The sequence below is a fragment of the Aethalodelphis obliquidens genome, unplaced genomic scaffold (genome assembly GCF_003676395.1).
Source record: "Aethalodelphis obliquidens isolate GAN/ISIS:26980383/991018 unplaced genomic scaffold, ASM367639v1 scaffold7, whole genome shotgun sequence".
Classification (NCBI taxonomy): Eukaryota; Metazoa; Chordata; class Mammalia; order Artiodactyla; family Delphinidae; genus Aethalodelphis; species Aethalodelphis obliquidens.
Genome location: NW_020837951.1, coordinates 18,970,748 through 18,985,396, shown reverse-complemented (window position 1 = coordinate 18,985,396; position 14,649 = coordinate 18,970,748). Strand labels below are relative to the sequence as shown.

At 41.6% G+C, this 14,649-nt stretch overlaps 1 long non-coding RNA gene across 2 annotated transcripts in view; it reads left to right on the top strand.

Annotated features, from left to right (window-relative positions):
• LOC113619775 (uncharacterized) overlaps nt 1–14,649 on the top strand; it is a 187,672-nt gene that overhangs the window by 141,464 nt on the left and 31,559 nt on the right. For both annotated transcript variants that reach the window (XR_003432525.1, XR_003432526.1), the window contains exons 4-5: nt 6,503–6,580; nt 11,172–11,276. This is a non-coding gene — a long non-coding RNA (uncharacterized LOC113619775). The remainder of the gene's footprint in view (nt 1–6,502; nt 6,581–11,171; nt 11,277–14,649) is intronic.

Genomic DNA, 14,649 nt, shown 5'->3' with positions numbered 1-14,649 from the left:
TGTGTTTAGCCCTGCCCTAGGTGGTAGTGATGCAAGAGATCAAGCCAATCCTGTTTTCTAAGAGCTCACAGTTTTGTGGCAGAGACATCCAGGTAAACAAATAGCAGCAGGATAGAATAAGTGACTGACTCAGTTCTGGGGTGGTAGGAAGGATTCGTAAAGGAGGTGCTCCATTACTGGGTCTTGAAGGAAATGCAATCATTTGTTAGGCAGATAAGACTGTTTGGTGGTGGTGGAGATTAAGATGTGTTCTGGGCAGAGTAAAACTCTGAATACCTTTTGGACTGACCCAGTTCTGTCCAAACTGGGAACTGCTTTATTTGAAACATAGCTCTGTGTGTTCATGGAGCCAGTGTGGCAGGTGGTTAAGATCAAGGATGCTGCAGGCAGATAGATAGGAGTTTAATCTTGATCTACTAGCTGTGTGCCTTTGGTCAAGCTGTTCATCCTTTCTGAGCCCTAGCTTCATCATACTTAAAAGGAGGATAAAACTCATGAATGCTTTAAACTTTAAGTGAATTGACATACTACATATAAAAGCTTTGCACCTTGTTGGGCACACAATAGACGGTCAAATCGAAACCATTATTTTCCTTTCAATATACTGGAGCCTTGGTGTATTAGAATCTTAGTGGCCCTCTGAGCAAGTTGGGTCAGGGATGAGAAACAATGCCCCTGTGACAAAAAAATAGATTGTTTTATTTATGACTCTTTTTAAAAATTTTTATTATTATGTTTTAAATTTATGATTCTTTAACTCTCTTCTTGAAACTTCTCAGAAACTTTTCTGCATCATAATAACTCAGGTATCAATCAAAATCAAATTTTTTCTTTGGGGTGCATCTCCCTCTGTGTCTTCTAAGGCGGGAATGAAACCAGACCAAGGATAGGAGGTTCACTGTCTTTGTTGTAGATTACCTCTCGGTGAAAAACCTTAAAGCATTAGCTCCTGAGAGCAAAGCTCTTCAGAAGGCTATCAGCCACACCTTCAGCACAAAGCTGCCTCCAAACCTGTATTATGAGTAACACCATGAGTACCCAGTGGAGAGGATACCGTAGACCTGGGTCAGCTCTCTTAGAATAGACACTCACGTACAATAGCGAGAGCAAGTGAAAGCATGAGACTAAAGTGTGAATGGATGGGAGTCATTTTCTTTTTTTAAAAAAAAAATTATTTATTTGTGGCTGTGTTGGGTCCTCGTTGCTGCGCGTGGGCTTTCTCTAGTTGTGGTGAGTGGGGCTACTGTTTGTTGCGGTGCGTGGGCTTCTCACTGCAGTGGCTTCTCTTTGTTGCGGAGCACGGGCTCTAGGTGCGCCGCCTTCAGTAGTTGTGGCTCTCGGGCTTAGTTACTCTGCGGCATGTGGGATCGTCCCAGACCAGGGATCGAACCTGTGTCCCCTGCATTGGCAGGCAGATTCTTAACCACTGCGCCACCAGGGAAGTCCTGGGAGTCGTTTTCAACACCGACCGTCTGGAAGTTAACTGTCTCTTCCGTAGGAGTACTATTAATTACTGGGAGGTTGGAGTGTAATTCGTATCAAATGAGTGGCTCCCCAGTTTATAATTGCTGTTTCTCAGGTAACACAGTGGCCAGATTTGTTCTTGAGGTCCCTGTGTCCTTGACCATAGCTGATCCTAAGGCAGTTGCTTCCAGACTTGAGTGTGCATCAGAATCTCCTTGTTAACATATGGATTGCTAGGTGCCGGCCCCAGACTTTTTGGTCCAGTAGGTCTAGGGTGGGGCATGAGAATTTGCAATTCAGAAAGTTCCCAAGTATGCTGCTGCTCTGGGAGCGCACGCTGAAAACCAATGATCTATGGCATAGGCAACTGTGAGCTAGCTCGGTGTTCTTCCTTCCAGTGCACCCATCTCCCCTCAACCTTTCTTGTATGTTTGCTGGGTGTAGTTTCTATTACACACAAATAAAATAATTTTAATGAATACCGGAGGGGGGTGTGTCTTTATCCTGGAGAAGAGAGGAATCAAAGTGTAAAGGGGAAATGAAGGTGTTCTCTAATATCTGAAGATTTACTGTGTCAAAACAAGAATGTGAGGGGCTTCCCTGGTGGCGCAGTGGTTGAGAGTCCGCCTGCCAATGCAGGGGATGTGGGTTCGTGCCCCGGTTTGGGAGGATCCCACATGCCGCGGAGCGGCTGGGCCCGTGAGCCATGGCCGCTGAGCCTGCGCGTCCGGAGCCTGTGCTCCGCGGCGGGAGAGGCCGCAGCGGTGAGAGGCCCGCATACCGCAAAAAAAAAAAAAAAAAAAAAACAAGAATGTGAGACGGATCTTACCAAGTTGCCTGTTTTGCCTCAAACTAAGTAAAACATTTTTAACTATTTAAATTGTCTGAGAATGGGCAGCCTTCGGTTAAAGATGATAAATTGAACATACTCATTTATCCCTGTTCTCTCCCAAAACACCAATAAAATGACAGTAACTGAAATTTAGCATAATGCATGGCATAAACTCAAGGACAAAAAGAAGGGAAGAAGGGATGATAAAGATACTGAAAGCTGGAAAGCAGATGGACAACTGGTCCAATTGGTATTATCAGACCTGAGAAGTTCTGGAGAACAAAGAGAGCAAAGAAATTTATAGCCTAGGGACTTAGATAGGTTCTGGATTCTGGAACTTCTGAACAGGGCAAAGTTGGGGCTTCCAAGAGGAGGACTGGTTGAAAATCTGTAAAAGCAAAGGGTCCTTTAGATCGCCCCAAGCAACTGCATGAGGTGTCATCTTCTCCTATGCCCTGGTATATGGCTGGAAGTTTACTCTTTATGGGAATGAACCAGAGGGGCTCTGGACTAGTGGATGCCAGGTACAGTGGTAAGGATTATCTTACAGAAAATGTGTGGTGGTGGGAATTAAATGAGAATGAACACATGGAACTTTATACCCCAGTCTTCTTTCCATACTGAGCTCCCAGAATCTTGACCTTCACGCGTGTGCCTTCGACATATTAGTATGGTGTTGGGATTTAGAAGGTACTCAACAACAGGTAGCTATTACACAAAAAGATTGGGAAAGGAGAGGAGGGGGCTTGTGGTGCAGGGGAGGCCTGCTGAAGCTGTCTAAACTGAGTTTAAGTGAACAGTATTTACTGAGCAGCTATTCTGTGCCAAATAGCAAGCTGTAAGCTCCAATGATTCAGTAGTGAGTAAGATTCAGTGTGCCCATCCGTCAGCGAACCAGACAGGAGGGTTGGGGGAAGGAACAGCATGTATAGAGGCAGACAATAGTGAAACAGCATGCTGAGTTCATGGAACTACAGGCAGTTCAGTATTGTTGGCATGGAAAGTGTAGACACACAGGGAGCGCGGGAGGAGGAGAGGCCAAAGAGATGCTATTGGATTTATGTCTCTCTCTCTGTTTGCATGAGTTCTCTCAAAATGCATATTATTTTATATGCATGTATTTTGAATCTTCATAAATGTATCCATTCCGGTTTTCCCTTTCTTCTCATCAAGGGCAATGTTTTTAAGATCCATCAGTGTTGCTATAACAACCTAAACCATTCCTATGAACTCTTGTCTGATATTTCATGGTTTTTTTTTTTTGAAAGGAAGGTTGTTTTTTTTTTTTTTTAATAAACTTATTTATTTATTTATTTTTGGCTGTGTTGGGTCTTCGTTTCTGTGCGAGGGCTTTCTCTAGTTGCGGCAAGTGGGGGCCTCTCTTCATCGCGGCGTGCGGGCCTTTCACTGTCGTGGCCTCTCTTGTTGCGGGGCACAGGCTCCAGATGCGCAGGCTCAGTAGTTGTGGCTCACGGGCCTAGTTGCTCCGCGGCATGTGGGATCTTCCCAGACGAGGGCTCGAACCCGTGTCCCCTGCATTGGCAGGCAGATTCTCAACCACTGCGCCACCAGGGAAGCCCTTCATCGTATTTTATGCTGTGTCTCTACCTACTTTTACCTACTCATTTTCCCAGGAATGAGCATCAGAATTATTTTGCACTCCATCTTCCCATTTGCTCCAAGAAAGAAATACAACAATAAACGTCTCCAGGTGTGTCCTCTGATGAAGCTTTGTGAGAATTTCTTGTGCTTTACACCGTGGAGGGAGATTGTCAGGTATGTGTAGATATATACCCAACAATCTACACATAGAGTAAGGAGTGGGGGTAAGTGTTGCTAGTTTGCCTTCCAGGATGTCCTCCCACTGGGCCATTAGTTCCCACATCACTACTAGTTCGGTTTTGTGTTTTGTTTTTCTTTCACCTGCAAAAGTTTCCTTGAGCCTCTTTGGGTAATTATTACTATTATTGATTGTTTTGTAAGAACAGTTAACATGGGTCCTACCTTCCTAACAAATCTTTAAATATACAATACTGTATTGTTGATTACAGGCACTGTGCTGTACAGCAGAGCTCCAGAACATATTCATCTTGCATAACTGAACTTTATCCCCACTGAGCAACTCCCCATTTTCCACTCTCCCTAGCCTCTGGCAGCCGTCATTCTATTCTCTACTTCTATGAGTTGGACTTCTTTTTTTTTGGCCACACTGCGTGGCTTGTGAGATCTCAGTTCACCGACCAGGTATTGAACCCACACCCTTGACAGTGAAAGCGTGGAGTCCTAACCACTGGGCCACCAGGGAATTCCCTGAGTTTGACTATTTTAGGTCCCTCATATAAGTAGGATCATGCAGTATTTGTTCTTCTGTGGCTGGCTTATGTCATTTAGCATAATGTCCTCCAGCTTCATCCATGTTGTCATATATGGCAGGATTTCCTTCTTTTTTAAGGCTGAATAATATTCTATTGTATGTATGTACCATGTTTTCTTTATCTATTCATGTGTCAATGGACTTTCAGGTTGTTTCCATACCTTAGTTATTGTGAATAGTGTTGTATTGAACATGGGAGTGCAGATATTTCTTCAAGATTCTGATTTCGGTTCTTTTGGATATATACCCAGAAGTGGGATTCCTGGATCCTATGGTAACTATATTTTTAATTTTTTGAGGAACCTCCATCATGTTTTCCATAGCGGCTGCACCATTTTGCATTCCCACCAACAATGTATAGGGTTCCAATTTCTCCACAACCTCACCAACCAAGTTTATGGCACAGTATTTTTCCTTTTTTTTATTGTTTTTGCTAGTGCAAAATGCTTATAATTTTTCCTAGGTTCAAAACGTCATTTGCATTTCTCTAATTGCTGATGATTTTGCACATCTCTTTAAAGCTTGTTAGCTTTTGAGGCTTCCTCTTCTGAAGTTGACTGTTTGTATCCTGTTACCATATTTCTATTGGGGCGGCTTTCTGTTTCTTATTGATTTGCATGATTTTCTGTTATATTTTAGATCTGAATCTCTTGTTGGCCGCTTATCTTAGAGCTGAGGAGTGCCCTTCAATTGCAAGTCTAGCCTCAAGATGTAGCCATAGAGTCTCAGAAAAAGAAAAATGACCTTGGGACTTGAGATAGAATAAACTGGCAGTGATCCTTTGTGTGACATGTACTTTCTTATGACCCCAGGGACTACTGGGGTTATCTTGTCGTTAAATGTCCTAATATCGGACTTCATTCACAGACTTCCCTCTTCATTACTTCCTTCAGTTATAGGCACCATATGTTACTGTCATTATCATATTACTTTTATTACACCGATGAAAAATGTTTTGCTGCTGATGTAAAATACTCAAACTGATAACAAAATTATTAAAAACTACCCACAACTCTGCCACCTAGAAATGACTACAGTTATTCTTTTAGGATGTGTTCCAATCCCTGGACGGGAATGGCTGAGAAGATGTAAGCATTATTTTGACAAATGGTCCTCCCTTCCACCCCAGGGCTGTATATTAATCTCTCTTGTAGAACCTTCTACATCTTACTGTAGTTATTTGTTCAGGGATTATTAGAACAAGAGTCAGTTGACTTATGTTTTAGCTCCATCTTGGATTTATCAAAGCTTCCCTTTTTTAAGAAAAGACTTTGAACATCAGGCTGGGGGTTTGGACTTTCTTCTGTAAGTGATTGGGAGCCATTGAAGGATTTGAGGTAGTGACTCATCCAAAATGGTTTTGGTAAAGGAAGTTCTTCCTGGAAGCAATGATACATGAATGTAATTGAATCAAAGTTACATTTATCAAGTACCGGGTATTGTGCTCAAGGTATTATCTATGGTATTTCACTAGATCCTTTTAGTACAATAGTATAGGGATGATCACCTCCAAGTTAGAGGTAAGAAATTTGAAACTCAGTGGGGTTAAGCAATGTGCTCAAGGACACACAGCTGGTGTTGGATTATGGTGTTAAATCCAGCACGTTCCGCTAACTGGTTTCTTTCCAGGTACAGATGCTGGTATGAAAGATATTTTAGCAGTCTAGGTGGGATCAATTCCCATTTAATAGTGAGAAGTTCAAGTGCCTAGCAAGCTGCTTTCTTAGAGCAGCAGCTTTGCTAATTGCTGGCTGTCCCCAGGGGTTTTTCTCTGTGACTCACACAGCAGGGGAATCCTGAGGGAAGCTCAGCTTTTACTTCTTGAATTGCAGAGTCCTGACCAACTGTGTGGTGATTGGAGATAGATATCTGAGTCCCTGCCAGCAGAGAGATTGAAGCAGGCATCTTGGGTAAGTCCCTTCTCTCTGGACCTCAGTTTTCTTAACCACAAAGGATTAAATGATCTCTGAAGTTTTCTTTCGTTCTAACACTCAAGGATCTCCCATGGTGCGTAATGTAGTGCTGAGTTCTATGTGGAGCTTAGTAATGGTGATTCGTAGGAACTAAACCAGCAAAATATAATTACACACAAAACTGGTTGAAAATAGGCTGTAGGCAGGGAATAAAAGGTACATGTTCTTAGTTACATGTGGGAGGGACTGTATGTAAGTTCATTCTTAGAGTCTGTTACTAGTGCCTTATATATTGGTGGCCAGACGGTTTTGTTGAAGGAAAGAATGAGCAATACAGAAAGGCTATTTGTCCCCTAATATCTGTCCTCCTCCTTCAGTAATGCAGCACCTGAAAATTACCTGGAAACCGTAGCCCGGGACAAAACCTCATTCCCCAGACTTCCTTGTAGTTAGACATGGCCATGTTATTAAATTCTGTCCGTAGGGTATAAATGGAATTAGTGTTGACATTTTTTCAGGAAATATTTTTAAAGGGAGGGGCGTGATTTTCTCCTCTGTTTCTCCTCCTGGCTGGCTAAAATAAAATAGATAAATGGGTAAGATATATGGAGCTTGGATCACAAGCTGGAAGTCACAAAGCAGTAAGAGGGATGGAGTCTGCGTACCTGATGATATTCAAGCCTCTGTATAAACCTTGAACTGCTATGTTAACATGAGAGAGAAATAGATTTCTATTTTGTTTAAAACATTATTGTTATTGTTTTACTATATGTTGCAGTTGAACCAGATACAAGGGAACATTTTTTTAAAAGAAACACATGATTTTCATCATTTTTATTTCAAAGAACAGCTGATAAAAAAAATATTTGGAACACGGTTGTCATAAACCACACAATCACATATGGCAGATCTGATTTGGGGGATGGCTGGGGGGTGCCTGCCCAGCTGGCCAATAGTTAAGTGTAATCAGGGCCAGTAATTTTTGTATAAATACATACAGGTTTTGCTAGGGCAATAACTTGAATATTTTACACTAAGTTCTTAAACTAATCCTTTTATTTTCACGGAAAGCTTTTATATTTCTGTTCTTTACGTGAGGTTGTTAATATAAAAGCAGTTAATTTTGTGAATGGAGTGAAGTAGAGGAAAAAAATAAAGGTTCCAAACCATTTATTTCATAGGATGTATGTTTGCCACTGACTTAAAAAACACATTTGTCATATATTAAATTCATATGTATACAGAAACATTTGAAGGATAATGACAAGGAATTTTACAAATTTGATTAAAAAATATAAATCCACAGATCCAAGATGTTCATCAAATCTCAAGCTGGAAAAACACAAAGAAAAACACACAAAACGCGTATTAATTAAATTAATTAAATTTCTGAAAACAAGAGATGAAGAGAAAAATCTTAAAAACAGCCAGAAAAAAATTATGTATAGAGGAATAAATGTATTAATCCAATATCTCATCAAAGACTATGCATGCCAGGGACTTCCCTGGTGGCGCAGTGGTTAAGAATCTGCCTGCCAATGCAGGGGACATGGGTTTGATCCCTGGTCCGGGAAGATCCCGCGGAGCAGCTAAGCCCGTGCGCCACAACTACTGAGCCTGCATGCCACAACTACTGAAGCGCGCGCGCCTAGAGCCCAACCTCTGCAGCAAGAGAAGCCACCGCAATGAGAAGCCTGCGCATGGCAATGAAGAGTAGCCCCCGCTGGCGGCAACTGGAGAAAGCCCACGCAGCAACTAAGACCAAACCACGAAGACACAATGCAGCCAAAAATAAATTAAAAAAAAAAAAAAGACCATGCATGCCAGAAGAATAGAAAAACGTCTTCAAGATGCTGAAAGAAAAAAGAAACTGTAAAACTAGATTTATATATCTGACGAAAATATTCTTCAATATTGAAAACAGAACAAAGACTTTTTCAGAAAAAAAAAAACAGAGAATTTTTGGCTAGCAGACCTGGATTACAAGAAATGTTAAAAAAGAAGTTCTTCACATGGAAGGAAAATAAATGATGAAAATTTGGATCTACAGGGAGAAATGAAAAGCTCCAGGAATGGTAAATGTAACATAATTTTAAAATTTAAGTATATTACGTTTCTGTAAAAATGATTGATTACTGAAAGCAAAATCAAACCAATATATTGTGGATTTTAATCTATGTGAGAATAAATTTTATGATAAAATTTATCAAAGTACATGAGGAGGTGAATGGAAGTATACTATTACAAGGTTTTTAATTTATATGTGAAGTAGTATAATATTAATTGAAGGTAGATTGTGATAAGTTAGAGACGCATATTGTGAACCCTAGTGAACAAACAAATAAACAAAGAAGTATTGCTTATAACCCAATAGTGGAATTAAACTAGAAAGATAAAAAATATTCAATTAATCCAAAAGAAGACAGGGAAAAAGAAAAGAGGGAACAAAGAACGTTGGGGCCAAATCCAAAACAAATAACAAGAAGGTAAATTTACCTAATTATATTATTAATTATATTGAATATAAATGGTAAACTTCCCATTAAAAGGCAGAAATCAGTCCAGACTGGATAAAAATGCAAGACCGACTGTGTGCTGCTTATAAGGAAATCACTTTAAACACAAAGACACGGATAAGTTAGAATTCAAAGTATTGAAAAAAGATGTAATGTGCACATACTAATCATAAGAAAGAAGAATTGGCTATATTAATACCAGACAAAGTAGAATTCAAAACAAAGAATATTATCAAGACTAACGAGGGACGTTTTATAGGAACATGAGGGTAATTCATTAGGAAGACATAATCCTAAACTACCCAATTAAGAGAGCTTTAAAATACATGACTCAAAAATGGACAGAACAGAAAGAAGAATTAGGTAAATCCACAATTATATTTGGAGACTTTAACATTGCTCTTCCTACAAAGAGCTCTTCATGCTCTTCCTATGAAATGAGACAGAAAATTACTAAAGGTATAGAAGAATTGAACACATCAACAAAATTGACCTAAATGACATTTGTCAAACACTCTACCCATGAGAGCAGAATACTCATTCTGTTCAGAACTCATGGCACATCCACCAAGATAGACTTGACTGTGTGCTGAACCATGAGACAGTTCTCAATAAATTTAAAAGTACGGAAATCATGCAGAGTATATTATTTGACAATAGCAGAACTAAATTAGAAATCAGTAACAAAATGGTAATTCCTGAATATTTGGAAATTAAACAACATACTTCTAAATAATCCATAGGTCCAATAAGATAATACGAAGTAAACTAGACAGCATTTGAACTGGAACATAGAGGGAAATTTTACCTTTGCATACTTACATTAGAAAATTAAAAGGATTTAAAATTAATGGTGTAATCTTTCACCTCTAAGCACTGTGTCATCTGTTTCTTACAAATTTTCATATGTGGTACTATTGTCGTTCCATTCAAAATGTTTTCTAGTTTCCCTTGTATTGTCAACACAATATTTCATGCTGTGGGAAGTGACAGAGATCAGTGTCACCTTAAAGACCTAGGACATAGGGTTGGTTGTCCTTATTGCCATTAATTCATCAGTGTGGCCCCTACAAAGGTCAGATGGTTCCTGGAGGATGATCGAGTCTACTGCAAACTCAACCTAGATGGCACTCTACTTGCAGCTGTTATACAAGATGTGGTACCTTTAATAGGGTCATTAACAGGGTCTTAGATACATGGAATGTGGCCACTTGTATGACAAATGTGTTCTTTCCATCCCTATCAGAAAAGGGAGTGAGATACAGTTTGTATTCACTTAGAACATACAATAGTATACATTAGTCATGCCCCAGGGCTATCTTAGCTCTCTTTCCCTCTGTCATAATATATTCCGAGGAAACCTGAACTGTCTGAACATTAGGAAGAATATCACACTTATATTCATGATGTCGTGATAATTGGACCATATATGTAAGAACTGTCAAGTACGTTAGAGGTGTTAACAACACATACACACTCTTCCTAGGGGGCAGGAGATGAACCCTAGGAAGATTCACTTTGAAGGGGCAGTGATTCCTTTTGATAGGAATAGGTACATAGGTCAGGTGTGGCTTTGCCTTTCTTGCCTGCCGGGCCTCACCTGGTATCACTATCTGGGAGCTTTAAGACTGTACCATTCACTGCCAGTGGATCCCATGTAACAGTGTGTCAGACTGGGAGAGGGGGGACCCACTCTACAGTTAAAGAGGCTTTGGAGATTCACTTATCATATCACATTCCACTCATCCAGAAATTGCCAACCTAATAGAGTGATGGAATGGCTTGTTGAAGACACAGCTGAGGCCCTAGTGTTAGAATGATGTGTCATCTTCCAGGCTGCAGTGTATATTCTAAATCAATGATCTTTGTATGTCACTGTGCCCTCAAAAGGTAGAATATATGGACTGGGAACCAAGGGAGGTAGCAGTGAGAGTATCCTCACTTGGAGAATTTATGCATCCGTTATGGAAAATCTGAACACTGAGTGTTTGGAGGTCTTGGTTAACAAAAGGGAATACTTTCAAGGGAACATGGAGAGAGACCATTGAAATATAGTCTATTACTGTTTCCAGGGAGCTTTGGGCTCCTTGTCCCAGGGGAGCATCATGCAAGAAGAGGAGTCACCATCCTGATGAAGATAGTTATTTCTGATAAGGAGGAGAAAGTGCTCAGTAATGGTAAGAAGTAATGTTTGGCCTCCAGGTGATCCACTTTGGCATTCTGCTGGTGTTCTTCTACCCCATCTTTTTTTTTTTTTTTTTTTTTTTTTTTTTTTTTGTGGTACGCGGGCCTGTCACTGCTGTGGCCTCTCCCGTTGCGGAGCACAGGCTCCGGACACACAGGCTCAGGGGCCATGGCTCATGGGCCCAGCCACTCCGCGGCATGTGGGATCCTCCCGGATTGGGGCACAAACCCGTGTCCCCTGCATCGGCAGGCGGACTCTCAACCACTGCGCCACCAGGGAAGCCCTCTTCTACCCCATCTTGATAGTAAATGGACAAATGCAGCAGTCACAGTCTAAGGAGGGCAGGTGACCATGGCCTCAGACTCTTCCAGGATGAATGGGTGAATGGGTCATGCCATTAACTTCTAGCTGAGGGTTAGGGAAAATCTAGAATGCATAGCGGAGCAGTGAATGATGACTGACTTAAAGCCCCAAGACAAATAGCAGGATGGTCGGGGCTGTACTTTCCCTATAAACCTTTTAGAATCCTGAAGGAATGTTTCCAGAACTAATATGAAGAAGTGGGTCCAAGCAGCACAGGCAGTGGACTCCAGTGGATGCTGTGATCTGCTGCCCTGATAATCATGGAGGCATCATCCCAGCCCCGGAAAGAGAACTAACACATAACCTTGCTTGTACCATTGCCAATTTGGGTCTATGTTACACCAGCCAAACCTATACTCTATCTATCTAGTGCAGTCCTAAAGCAGGTAGTACCATTGTCATGTTGGGACACGTAGGGTTGTTTAGAGGACACCAGGCTGTGAGGCTAGAGCTTTGCCATTACGAGTGAAGCTCTGCCTAGAGACTCAGAACTTCTCCTCTGTCTCCCCAGCTACCTGTCTCTGCAGATGCGTTCCTGTGGCTCAGGGCTCACCCCATAGCTTTCACCTAGTGCTTTGGCAGACATAACTCACGGTGGAGAAGAAGGTGGAAAAGAGCACATGGAGATTTTTCCCTAAAGGTTTCAGGTTTCAGTTTGAAAACGATTAGTCTTCCCCTCCCCCGCCCCATTTTGAGAAGGTTTGAAATAATCTCTCAATCAGTTAATCCAGAATTGAATTGCTTTGTGACTCACATGGTTAATTTCACATCACTAAATGCCTCTTTGGAAATTTGAAGCTTTTCATTATGCCTCTGGTGGAAAGTAGGGAAATGCCAAGATAGTTCATAAGGAAATTCCAAGGGATGCCTCGGTTTCTAAATCCTCACGTGTCCTTCTAGAGCCTGGAGTGCAAAGAAGGTCATTATTTGAATAAGTCACATCATGTCAGGGTCACATTTTTCACTTGTAAAATGAGACACTTATTCTTAGGGCAAAAATGATCATCTCCAGTCACACAGAGGAGTTGAGTGAATTGGCAAAGATTTCACAGATAGTATGTGACAGAGATGTAGCTTGAGCAAAAGTCTGTAGAGACTGAGTCCAATGGTCTGTCTCAGATCCATTCAGGGAGGCTGCCTGTAGCTGAGAGAAGCCAGAGGAGCTCGCCATGAAGTCACTTGACTGGAGCAAAGGGTGGCTGGATGAAAGCAGACTTGAGATGATGCTGCACTGGGGGGGAGCTTCAGAGCAGAGCTTGAGATGGTCCAGAGTTGGACTTGAAAAACCAAGGGCTAGAACCTTCAAATAGGAATCAAATAAGAACCAGAGAATTGCCTTCAGAAGGTTCATGTCCTTTAGGCAAACAATTCTCTTCTTGGGATTCATCTGAAGGAATGAATGAATGAGCACCTGTGTCCACAGGAAGAGCCAGAGAAGAATTCCTTGTAGTGTCAATGCAGTGGAAACAGCCTAGATGTCCAACAAGAGGGGATTTTTAAAATAAAGCGTGGCACAATCGTATAGTGGAATATTGTGTGTCCAATAAAAGTGATGATGGGTTGCTCTTAATTTTTGGCTCATGGACGCTTTTGAGTCTCCAGGAACCGTAGATCTTCTCCCCATAAAAAGCCATATATGCACATACACATAAACGTCAACTTTCAATTTTAGAAATCTCAATTTTCCTAAAGTCAGTCCATGGAACATTATGTTAAGAATCCCTGTGTTAGATGTGTCTTTAATAACCTGGAAAGGTACTTGTGCACAGCATGATTTTTGCATGGAAAAACAGTTTACAAAATGGCATGTGTGAGATGACAAAATTTTATTTAAAAAATGTAAATATCCTTCCAGCTATGCAGAAAAAAATCTGGAAGTTGGCAGTTGTGCAAGTAGAGTGCACAGGACAGAGCTCAGAGCTGTGAGGACTCTGGAGTTGGCCAGGTGTGTGGCAAATGTACCCAAGGACCCCATCTAATGTTGAGGCAGGTCTAGGAGCCTGGCCCTGCCTGATCTGAGGGCCCCTATCCCTGCTCTTGTAGGGGAGTGCAGTCCTGAATATTTACATGAGCACTTCTTCCTCCAGGTGCCAGTTCTTGAGAAGCTGCAGGGCTCTCCTGAAAGTATGACATTGTGTCCCAGTTGTCAGAGTGACCTTGGGAAATGGGAATGTATACAAGGGAGGGGGACAAAGATGGAGAGGGAGCCAGGGTCCATGTGAAGGAAGGATTAGTGAAAGATTCTAGGAGTCTCGGTGGAGAAGAGATGAATAGGATGGGCAAGGTCATTGTCTTCATGCATTTGAAGGCTGTCAAAGAGGGGATACAGTTTTTGTGCAGTAATTCAGTACAGTAATTCAGTAATAATGTATATTATGCACAGTGGCCTAGGCCTTGTGCTAAAAGCTGGAGAAATCGATGATGAAGTTTCTTTTATGTAGTAGGGGAAGGTTGAGGATTTAACAAAACCTTCCAGTATGGTCTGCTATGTGCTATATAATAAAGATATGTAGGAGACCTCCCAGAAAACAAAGGAGCAATTGAACTGCTCTACCTGGGGAAGTTGCAGTGGATTTTAGAGATGAACAGAACTTTTCCAGGTTTAGAAACATGACAAAGAGAATTCCAGGCAGGAAAAACAACATATACAAAGGCCGGAGGCATGAAAACCAGAGTGTGTAGGGGAGAGAAGAAGGAGGGAAGGCTAGAGGTTTAGGTGGCTTCCAAAGAGTGAAGACTCTCAAATTCTTTGCTAAAACATTTGCACCTGTGCCGTGGGAGCCATAAAAAGTATCACCTGTCCCTCATCCTGTGATGGAACCAGGTCCAATGATGGCAGGTACAGTGGGTCAGAATTGCCTTGGCAAAGAATGACTCTCCATTAGGCAGAGGCTGGTCAGGCCCTTCTTGGAGGTGGATCAAAGAGTGACAACTACTGAATGGGGCATTTGACAGGACTTTATGATCTCTTCCACCCCTGGCCTCAGCTTTTCAGGGAGGTA